We start from the raw sequence: 12,046 nt of genomic DNA, 5'->3' as shown, positions 1-12,046 counted from the left end.
ACAGTCCCAAGGGGGCCCCGCGGTTGTTCATAAGGGGGCCCATACAGCTGGCATCTGCCTAAAATCCAAACAATTCCCCAGTGCCGTCCATCGCAGAATCACTTCATTAATATGTATCAACTGCGAGCTTGTATCATGTACAATGTGCGTGTGGTCACTCGGCTGTAGGACGTATGCACATTTATAAAGGAAACCACTGAAAAGGATTAAAGTTAATTTAGTTTACAACGTTAACAGCACTGAAGTAGACTTAATTTCACGAAACTGGGACGGCACGTACAACGCAGGCCGAATGTACAACGCTGAGAAATTTAATTACGCAATTAATCAAAGTAGATTTTTGGTTGGGTTAGATCGCGTAATTAAAATGTGTTGTCGTCAACCCTCCACCACCCGACCACCACCAGCATTGTGAGGACCTCCTGCGCTCCTGGGCCTTATATAGGGTTAGGGTGATGTCATCAACCTGCGTACACCAGGGAAGCACGGAGTGGCTGGAAGAGACACGGATACATGAATATATTTGCATAATTTACGCGTATTTGCATTGATTATGCTAATACGCATCGAATTAAATTATGTTACTGTTGCTTACGCTGAATTATGCTAAGCATGGTATTGGGTTGGTCCTCCCCCACCAAATCACGAACCCACGCTGACCAGCACGGTGAAATATGATCAAACTAAATTATTTTATTTCTATTATAATTTGTATCATTTTAGATTTTTTATTTATTTATTTTTATTTTTACCTACGTGACTTTACCGAAAAAACCTAAGAGTAAGATCAAACAGCACCCATTACTCATATTGAACGGGCAGACCTTCAGTCAGCAGCGTAGCGACAAAGGGTTGTAAGTCCCTAATGTTTCATGAGTGGAGTTCAAAATAACTCAAAAACACGTTGTGAAAAACCCAACGCAGAATATCCCTGGGTTTGATCTTCCACGAAACTTATGGGCCACCTTAAACCGCATCTGTACAAACCGTGGCAGATGCAGACATCTGATGTACACGTGGAAAATTTAAAATTCTCCAATATTCGACTGTAGTCACCCCCAACAGACCATAAAACATTACGATGCAATTCCGGATCCACAAATAGGAAGTAGATATTGCAGCGATACACTCCGCTGCTCCTAACGCAGTTATCTGGCTTGACCACCTCAATGTGAATTGTAGTTGTTGCTCTGTATACATTGTTTTTGCTCTGTATGCATTGTCGATGCTTCCGATGCATACGCATGGCAATCATTGCACTGAGCAATAGAAAGTGGAACAACACAGATCAAGTAGCAAACACAAACTAGAGACATTATTAAGGCATTTAGGTGGGAATTGGCAGGGTACAGTATACTCTTATTTCTTTCGGTAATTAAAATTAATAAATAAAATAATAAACTCACGACGTTTCGGAGGCAACACAAGTCTCCGTCATCAGGTGGGACTGTCACAGCCAGATTTGCTGCATCAAGTGAGTCAGGGATTCAAGATGCCTCCGAAACGTCGTGAGTTTATTATTATTTTTTTTATTAATTTTAATTTCATTTTTTTACCTACGTGACTTTACCGAAAGAACTAAGAGTATGAATCCTTGCAGTCACGAAAGCTTCAAATCTAGGGTACAGTATGTAACTATAAGGAGCATGCCCGAGAGGACGACCATCAATTAGATGGTTTAATTAGATCCTTAGATGTATTGTGGTATCACATGATCGTGAGGAATGGCAAACACATAGAGATGCATTCATGCAGCAGTGGATCATTCCTGATGAGGATGAATGTGTTCACTGCAGATATGTTTTTATTTCTCTCCCCATCTTGAGATCACGTTCACGCGTGGGACAGGAAATGGAGGGTTGGGGAGGGTGGTTCTGTCTCAGCTCACTGCTTTGTCCGACTCGGATGAATGGATAGGATTCATTTCCTATTCGTTTTCCACACAAAACGAATTAACGTGGATCTAATCTGCACGAGTGGGTGGGGAATGCGCGCACACATACACAGTAACCCCTTAACACGCGCACACAAAGCATGGATACGTGTGCAACGTGAATATAAATGTTTTATTTTACCATGCCACAAATGCTAGCTCAACGAAGTGGATTTTCAGGTGGACATTTACAGCAGCCGAATACCCCAAACGAATGTTGTCTGTAAATGTGGAGGGAAATACAGGAGGGCCCGGAGAAAAATCCACGCGACCACGAGGAGAGAGACATGCAAACTCCAAATACCGGGTGCTTAAAAAAATGTGTTAACGCTTTTGAGAATTTGCAACAATACCACAAGAAATGCACCTCCGGGCTCTGGAGACCACCTGGAGAAGATTCCAGGCATGTGTTGACAATGATGGCGAACAAGTGGTCACTTTTTGAAGATATTAACATATATTTATTATCATGTTACAGAGTATCATCCGTTCTTTTTTCCATTAAAAACAATAGTCTCATATAAGTTTTAACATTTTTTTTGCAGCACCCTGTATACAGCAGAAGGCATTAAGGGTCGGGATCGAACCCACGATCTCCTCTGCACAACAGGGAGGCAGTTCACATCTCGCCACCGTGGCACCCCAAGTTTTATGAACACTGGCTGACACATAGAGATGTCACATTTCGCCTGGGTCTATTTCCTCCCGAGAATATCATATATGAAGTATGTACTAAAATAATGTTTTTTAACTATAATGTATTTACTGTGTATCTACAAGTGTACTTGGAACTGTAGAGGCGATGTATCAATAAGAAAGCAATATCATTAGACCTCCTTTACCAGTACCAAAATATAATAACAGGGTTTTCCCCCTTTTTTCTGGTAACAAAACTGAAACCTTTTTACAAGGATTCATGTCTGCATTAACCACAATACTTGCAGTCAAAATGCAAAAAAACACACGATGATAATATATGCATTACCCAATCAGTTTCAAGGACAATGCATATATTATCATAGTGTGCTTTTTGTTTGCATTTTGACTGCAAGTATTGTGGTTAATGCAGACATGAATCCTTCGAAAAAGGTTTCAGTTTTGTTGCCAGAAAAGGGGGAAACCCTGTAATTATTATTAAGAAAGCAATACACTAAGCGTAATCACTTATAGGCCTACCCCACGTATACCCTTTCATATGAATGTATATTCATATTGGTCAAAACAATTGTCGCCTTAAAATGAAAACAATATATAATAGGAGACGTTTTGGGCAATGGCCTTTCTTCATAGCATATACTGTATTCAATTTTAAGACACTGTTATGGACGAATGTGGATGCTTTTATAATTCGTGCGTATGCACCACTCCCACCAACACAGAATCACCAAATGTTGTCCAAACCATATTGGGCGACTTCAGCTTTATACTACTGCGTCTTCATCATAATCTGATTCATATACTGTACAGTACAGAATACTTTATAATCGAAAACATTAGAACATCTGCAATGGTAAATTCTCCGTGTGTGGAGTATGGTAGCCTATCTATAAATAGTGATCCATTTTTAGAAACCAGGCTGCTTAAATAATATGGAGACATCACGCAATCACTTTCGTGATTGACAGCTGTTCTGCACGGAAATGTGTACACAAAACGCACCTTTTGGACTTGTTTTTTTTTACTGAGGTTTAACATTAAAAACAATTTTCAATAGCATAAATTCAAATTCACCCTCGAATCAACGATAAGTGTGCGCCTTTGTATGGGGAGCGATTTCGCAGTGGTTAGCGCTACGCTGCGCTACGAACGATTGTCTGAACCGGCCCTGGGCCAGCCCTAGGTCGACTCAGCCTCAAATGAGTACCTGGTGCGGTGTGTAAACATCGCCACGGGGGAGACAAAGGCGGCCGGGCGTGCCGGCCTTCATAGGTGCCACTCGCTAACAACAATTGCCCCAACAGTCTGCTACAGCATTGGAACCTCATTTGCTTTTTTATCTGGCAACAAAACTAACACCTACCCCGAGCTCTCATACTCTGATGGTGAATTGTCTTTGAGTTTTGCGCCTTTTGGCGTCATCTGGTCCAACACCATGTGAGACTAGGCTCTAAGGAAAGCTGTCTCGGGTGTGGACCAATCAACTTCAAGGACAGTGCATATATTATCAGAGTTGTGTTTGTTTTTTGCATTATGACTGCAGGTATTGTGGTCTATGCAAACATGACTCCTCGTAAAAATGGTGTCAGTTTTGTTGCCAGATAAAAGGGTAAAAAAACTATTATCAGTATGTTACACGCTACACGGGGGGATCTTTCATGTGTGCACGTAGCCCACATGCCCAGCCACCTATGCCCAAGCAGCTTCTGTTTGGCCGGCTAGAAGGGGCTCAATAGAGAAGAGATGGGCTGATTCTAGATTTGAAGTTTTCGTGACTGCAAGGATTCATACTCTTTGGTTTTTTCGGTAAAGTCACGTAGGTAATTTTTTTTTAAATAAATTAAATCACGACGTTTCGGGCGCAACACAAGCGTCCTTCTTCAGGTCGGGACAACTTAGCGAAAGTGTGTCGATACACTTAAGCGGTGTGCTTTCAATTTCGATTTAAAGCTTTCGTGACTGCAGGGATTTATCTTCTTGGTTCTTTCGGTAAAGTCACGTAGAAGGGAAATAATAAAATAATAAAAAGAAAACATTATCATTTTATTATGTTTTATTTTTATTATAATAAAATAATGAAAATAAAACAGAATAATAAAATAATAAAAATAAAACATTATAATTCTATTATTATTCTATTATAATTTTAGTAATAATAAAATAATAAAAATAAAACTGAATAATAAATCTATTATGTATTTTTATTTTTTTATTATTTCCCTTCTACGTGACTTTACCGAAAAAAACTAAGAGATGGGCTGATGTGGTTAATGAAGGATGTGGAGCTGATTGACCGATAACAGTGCCAGCAGTGTCAAGATCGGGGTCTGTGGAGGAGGTTCTTCGCGTGAATGACTCTGCTGGGAAGTTGGAGGCAGTGGCGCTCCAGAGGCAACGGAGGGCGAGATGACTGACGCTCAACAACAACAACGAGCGGAGCTCCGGACGACTAAAACGCCCAGTGGGGAGCAGATTTGGTGCATCTGGCAGTCAGTCATCTCAGCCAGCCAACCCACACGGCACCTGGAGTCTGTTGTTGTTATTAGACGCTTTCATTTAACTCACTCTGTCTATTGTTGTCGTTGTTGTTGTCGTTGTTGTTGTCGTTGTTGTTGTATCCTCAAATCTTGTAACTCAATTTTAACTCACTTCCCAATGTGGTATCGACTGCAAACTTGGTATACGTATGTCATACTGATGACAATACTATATTCTATCATAAAAATATATATTTTTAAACATTACTTTTTATATGTTATGTTTCGGCTTGGGTCTAATTGTCCACGGTCAACTGACGTTGGCTGTAATTGGCCACGGTTCCTTACGTTATGGCAAGCTTCGGGGCCACTTTCTGGAGTCGTGGAGTTCTTCCATTACTAGTACATTTTATAAAAGCGTGTTTTTTTTTACGTTTTTTTTTATATTACTTATTTGCCTCGGTTTGCTTTGCGCTGAGATTAAACACGCGCAGCGACCACTCTCCGGCGGGTTTTCGTAAAATCCCAAACAGTATTACCACTATTACTCGATCGGCCTCCTGTAATTGTCCAATAGTACAGACTCGTGCACTAGAATTCATTCATGTACTGCCATCACAATCTCACCACGTGGTCAATAGAGAAGCATACCGTTTTGGATCAGATGTATAGTATTTTCACATTGTTATAAAAAAAATACAGTATGCGAGTTATATGCCGCAGGCTTCACTCGCTCTCTTATCGGCTGTGGTGTCATTCTACAGGAGAGTGAATGACTTGATTCACTGATGATGGGGATCCTGTACATTTGTAGGTGTTTAGCCTTAAAGCAAAATATAACCTTGGGCTAAGCCTGTCCTATGAGTGGAACCAATCAATCACCAGGCCATAACCATGGTGGGTCCAATCTGGAAAATTTTACTTTTACATTTTTATATTGTCATTTACCTAATCTTCTTTGAGCAAAATTCGAGTTTTCTACCCATTCTAAGGATACCATTACAATGTACATCAGTCGCTCATTCACAATCGTCTATACGTATTAGATGTAGCCTATTGCTTCCTAAACGGGCTGGATATCTTAGAAGACATAGCTTTTGTTGGGCAGCCTCCTGTTAAAATATGAATGCCTGGATGAAGAGACAGTGCAAATATCCTTTACTGGTGGCCATGCATAGACGTTAGACACATATACAAATAAAACAATGGATTGATTCTCTCATGCACACCACCATCAATAAAAAAAACATCATCCACCACCAACATTAAACGTCACCACTAATTAAATACCTAAACTGTGGACGAAGAATAGCAAAACTACACAAACTCCATCCTGAAACCCTCTCATCGTGGCTAGCAGACCTCGACGTCGACATTAATCTCCTTAACATATTGCCACTTTCAAGAATAGAACCACTATCGTGTATCGTGAGCGTGGGCATTAATATTAATGAATCGATGCATGGTTTCACCTCTATTGCCCTGAATGCTAAGTCGGGACATTGAGAAGACTCGTAAATGTTGGTGAGTCAGAGACAACAACGGATAGCTCCACCTGCAGGCAGCGTCCCTTGTATGGGGGTGTGTGAATGTGTGACGCTGTCCTTAGAGCCAGTGCAGTGGAAGAGATCGAAAGAGCTGGAGAAGTTGCGACATTACGGTTGGAATTAAGAATAAAGGACCCCATTTATGAATCTTATTGCGATCTGTGATGCGAGAAGATAATTAATAGCAAAGAACATCATCATCCAATAACATAATCATCATCGAACCGCAACACTTTCATATTAATCATGAGCACTGTAAATATGATCATCAATCAGAAGCATCATCATGAGCAGCAGCAGCAAGCGCAATCATCATAACCATGATCATCAACAAGAAACATGATTGTCATTATCATCATGCACCACTGTCAGCTACAAACATCATCCACCATCAACCATACACATCATCACTATCATCAAAATCAATTACCACCACCGTCATCATCACCATCATTACCATCAAAGTCTTATATTAGCAATGTGAAAAAGAAATGCTAAAATGTACGAGGCTAGGTCTGCTATCTTCATTACAAAAACACATTCACGACACTCTCACCTGTCAGCTGAGATCAGGCTGAAATTAACACATGCTGCAGTGTAATGATATAAATAGACGAATGACACGGACAAATTTGACTATTTTAGTTAACAAACCCTGTCTTTTGTCGTTTCATTGGAAAAACACACTGAAACAAATATCCAAAATCACGAGCAATTACGCATATCGCTATTCATAGCGCTCCCGTTTTGATTGGAAAAAAATTTGCAGACTTATTTTACTAAGTCATATAACGATACCTCAATCATTATTTCATATTAGAAAGAGGTGTTTTAAGTTTAAACCAATTGAAGAATTGCAGATCCATTAGCCTCTTGTCGCACGTACATAAATAAACAATTCACTAAGATAATAGGGAACAGAATAATAACATTTAGAGGCAAACAAACCGAGCGAGTAAGGTGGGTGTAGGAAAGGTTTCTCTTCCATCGATCATATACATACTATTAATCAGACTCTGGAAAGGAGTAATGCCGACCAAATACCATCATGCCTTATCTTTATAGACTGTGAAAGGGCATTTGAGCCCAATGTAAATGTATGCAGTCATCCAAGCTGTCTTATTTTTATTATTATGAATAACAATGCATACTAATGATTAGGAATAATAATCACTGAGAAAAACCGAATAGGCACGCTGCTATTAAATGAAGAAAGTACCAAAAATAAAATAAATGTGGAGTCAAAGTTATTCCTTGCAACATTTGAATATACCGTACAGAATTTTGTGAAAATTGTATTGAAGAAACAAAGCCATATATTAATGCTGAAAACATTAACCATATCGGATGTTCTGACAACATAGTCATTATACCATCAAATGAGAATAACCTACATTAAATTATTCAACTTAATAAAGAAGATAAATTAAATAATATAATATGAAGTTTCGATTGCAACACAAGCAACCGTCATCAGGTAGAACTAAATTTGAGAGAGAGAGACAAAACACAGACACGGAGACACACAGACCCACAAGCAGAGAGAGACACAACATTCTTTTTTACTTTACCGAAAGAACCAAAGAGTAATTCCTGCAGTTACGAAAGCTTCAAATCAAGTTTTAATAAAAAAAAAAAATTAACTCATTTATTTTTTTACCGACGGGACTTTACCGAAAAAAACAAAGAGTATGAATCCTTGCAGTCACGAAAACTTGAAATCTAGAATGAAGTTTCAATAAAGGTTACAATATTGTACCCAAGATAAGAGCAAGACAGACGATTGGACACCTGTATTAGGGAACATAGGCACGTTAGATAATTAATATTGACTTCAGAAAGGTAAGTGGGCTTGGGCATGACATGTCACGAGAAGCGATGATTGCCTGGTTCAAGGATATTGACAGAGCAGAAGCCAAGGGAGTGGACGTGCAAGAGAGAGCGTCCACCGTGAAGATGGAGTGATGTAATCAGCTCGTGTACAGGTACAAGATGGATGGTCAGATCACAGGACAATAAGAGGTGGCAATTTCTTGCAGAGATATTCATCTAGCAGTGGATTGATCAGGGATGATCATGAGGATAACTATTGATTAGTGTGTAGAATCAACGTTAAACACTTTGAAAAAAATTTAAGATATCCAAGCTACACTAAGCCTCACTTCAAAAACGATGTCAGGTAGGGGGGGGGCAACCCCTCCAGCAATGAAAAATGATAGAGGAGTTGTTAGTAAGTAAGGACTTGTCCCTTGCTTTTTATTCGACGCGTGTGCGGCGATGGCGCAGCCATCGATCGAGGGTCGAATTCGAACCACGTTGTGTGATCGGCATCGCGCTCGCTGAAGGTGAATGCCTTCAGGGAAGTCGTGAACTATATACACAACTGCGCACAGTCACTTATAACCGCTTTGCCGTTACTTATTGCCAATTATGGACTCAGACTATTGTCCTATCATCTCATAGAGTCCCTGGCACGTAATAATATGCTACACAGTGGCAGTGGGGGTAGCAAAATGCCCATTAATTGCTAATAAACCCCAATGATCCGATCGAAATGGGGGACTTCGGGGCACGTGCCACCCCACCCCGCACTGGCTCCACCAGTGATGTCTGGGATCTCCCGTGCGCTGGGTGGGTCTTGTAGTTCACCACGTGTTCACCACGTGGTCACCCTCGAGCCGAGCGTTGGGCGTGCAATGCCGTTGCATTATAGCAGTGTCTCCTATGCTGTTTGACGTATTGTGATACAGCCGATTGTGATAAGGGCTATTGTCAAAAAAATGTGCCACTTGTTCTCATATCCTGTTGGTTATTACATTCTACCTCCAGGGCCATGTGTCGCCTCGGCTGACGTAGAGAGTGGAGGTATTGGGGTAAACAATCGCTAACATTTTACACGCGGAGATATCATTCCCCTCCACCCCCGCACTATACTATCTCATGCCAAGTATAAGCCACTCTATTGTGGACCCCCACCCTGTCCAGCATTAATATTGCATGGGGCTTTTAGGCGGAATGAATCATTGATCACAACGTCACGCACGGAAGGCACCAACACTTCATGCTTAAAGCGCATTCCAGCAACACAATTAGCGTTTACGATTACGATCACATTCTGTGGGTGGTGTATTTGCAGACATCGCCCAAGTACCCACAGACTTGCGGTCATCACCGAATCTGATAATCAAACGGTGAAAGGGTGAATGACCAGAGGTGAGGCTAGACCGGTGGAAGGGTGATAACTTTTGGTTGGTTACAGTTGGTTTTAGTTAACCATCGAACAAAGGCGGTTACTGCATCGCGCGCTTTCAGATGTGTTTTTGTGGCCGTCTGGAACGCCGTTCCGATATTGGGAAGCCACTGGAGCTATACACTTTTAAATCTATATTGAAAATGCATGTTTTAGAACTGCTTTTTGTGTTTAGTCCTTCACCTACGATTATCATGGTTGGCTACGTACGGTGCGAAAGAAGTTCAACATACATACGTACGTAGGGTCAGTGCGATTGTGGGCTTGTGACCATGCAACCAAAACTGATGACCATATCATAAACCACTGTGGTCTATGCGCATTTAGCAGTGAAATAGCAAAGCTACACGAAGTCTATCCTGCAGCCCTCTCGTGGCTAACCGACTCCGACATTAGAATTTCGCTCCTCAACATATTACCATACGCAAGAGAGAGTGTGGCCAATGTAGTACAAGTACTAGTAGCTGGTTGACTCCTGTAGCTGGTTTGGGGCATGGCTGACGCGTGGTTGGCTCGTGTCTTTTGCTGAAAGACTGTTTGCCCCTCCTTCCTATTTTAATGCGTGGCTTTTTCAGTTTTGGCAACTTTCCTGGTGTTCAAAGTGCCCTCTCTTCTCGGTTTGATTTTTATTGAATCACTTTCCAAATTATCCTTTGAGCTTGAGTGAAATGTAGTCACATAGTTGCCAAACCTGCACATGTAATTTTGAGGCTGTCGGTGTTTAAATAATTTTATTGCATACCGATTTTCAAAGCTTATCATGCGGCTTCATAAAAAAGATGTGAAAATTTAAATATACCCATTTTATTGCTGTGAAATTGAGATGCCACTTAAATCAGTTGGGTTGCCAAGTATGTAGTAGGCCTATAACTTGAGTGGCATGATTTCTGTAATCATGATCTACAGCCAATGAAAATTAATTTGTTTATCGCATCCAAAAATAGCTATGTTTGGCCGCTACTGACGAGTGAATGATTCTGTCTGCTGTGATCCCATGGGATATAATGACGGCAACACCTAATAATGGAACTGGACATTTGGTCCCACATTTCCTGAGATGAATGAGTCTCTACTTTCAGTCTAAACCTTTGCTCCAATAAGGCTCAATTTCCGTGCAGCTGGTAGACTGAAGTAGGCTCGTGACTCGTAGTTGTATACTGAATGTGGTGTGCTGGGTGTGGAAATATTGCAGGTCGCTGACCTGGACGAATCTGGATGAAAGTAAGCCGTGGCTATCGACTAAACGCTTCCACTTAAATTAAGACAAGACCCCAAAAAGGAGCTCTTACCTTGCCTCACACGATTCTGAATCTTTGTTCATGAAAAAAAAGACTTTAAGGTTAGAGTGAAGCATGCCATTATAGTGCTCTCATGATATCACTTTCACGTCACTCCCCATACATTTGAATGCTTTTTCAAAACAGTGACATTACTAGAGCACGATGGTGGCACAATTAATCATTGTAGTTGATTACATGAAGTATAAATGTGTGTGGCACAGTGGATCGGTGGCACAGTAGATGGCACACTTCACTATTAAGTGTGCCATATTAATTTCCATTCATGTTAGCCCACAGCTAACATGAATGGAAATTAATATGTGAACCAGTAATGAACCTCCTCCCATCCACTCCCCTCCACTTCACCATCCACACTGAATTTAAACAAGCGATGGCAATGGTCAGAGAAAGGAAGGAGTGGTAGAGGTTTTTATCGAGCCTCATCATCAGTTGCCATGGAAGAGAGAAGAGCGAATCGTTTAGAATCAAAATCAGCTTCGGAGGGGAGGCTTTTATGCGTAATTGGGATGCAGAGTTATTACATAAGAGTGGTCTGATAAATGGGAATCATTTATTTCCCAAAACTGGTATTAACTCTTGGAATATAGCATTGTAACGTTGTGGAAGGTCTTATTATTACTACATGTTTAGTTTACATTACCAGATGAGATTGCATTTTCCCTGAGTCAAGGATCTTAACACTGTATGCCCAGTGGCCCCGTGGGCATACAGTCAGATGGAACTGCGAGTGAAATGGAAATACATATTTTCACACATAACCTCATTAACATTTATGTTAATTTCTTAGTAATTTTAAATTAATTTTCTATTTACGTGACTTTACTGAAAGAAGCAAGAATATTTATCAACAGATGCACTTCTTCAATTGCTTGCAAAACATC

The sequence above is a fragment of the Lethenteron reissneri genome, chromosome 23 (genome assembly GCF_015708825.2).
Source record: "Lethenteron reissneri isolate LAM-NWPU_2019-01 chromosome 23, ASM1570882v1, whole genome shotgun sequence".
NCBI lineage: Eukaryota > Metazoa > Chordata > Hyperoartia > Petromyzontiformes > Petromyzontidae > Lethenteron > Lethenteron reissneri.
Note: the sequence above shows the minus strand (reverse complement) of the source record.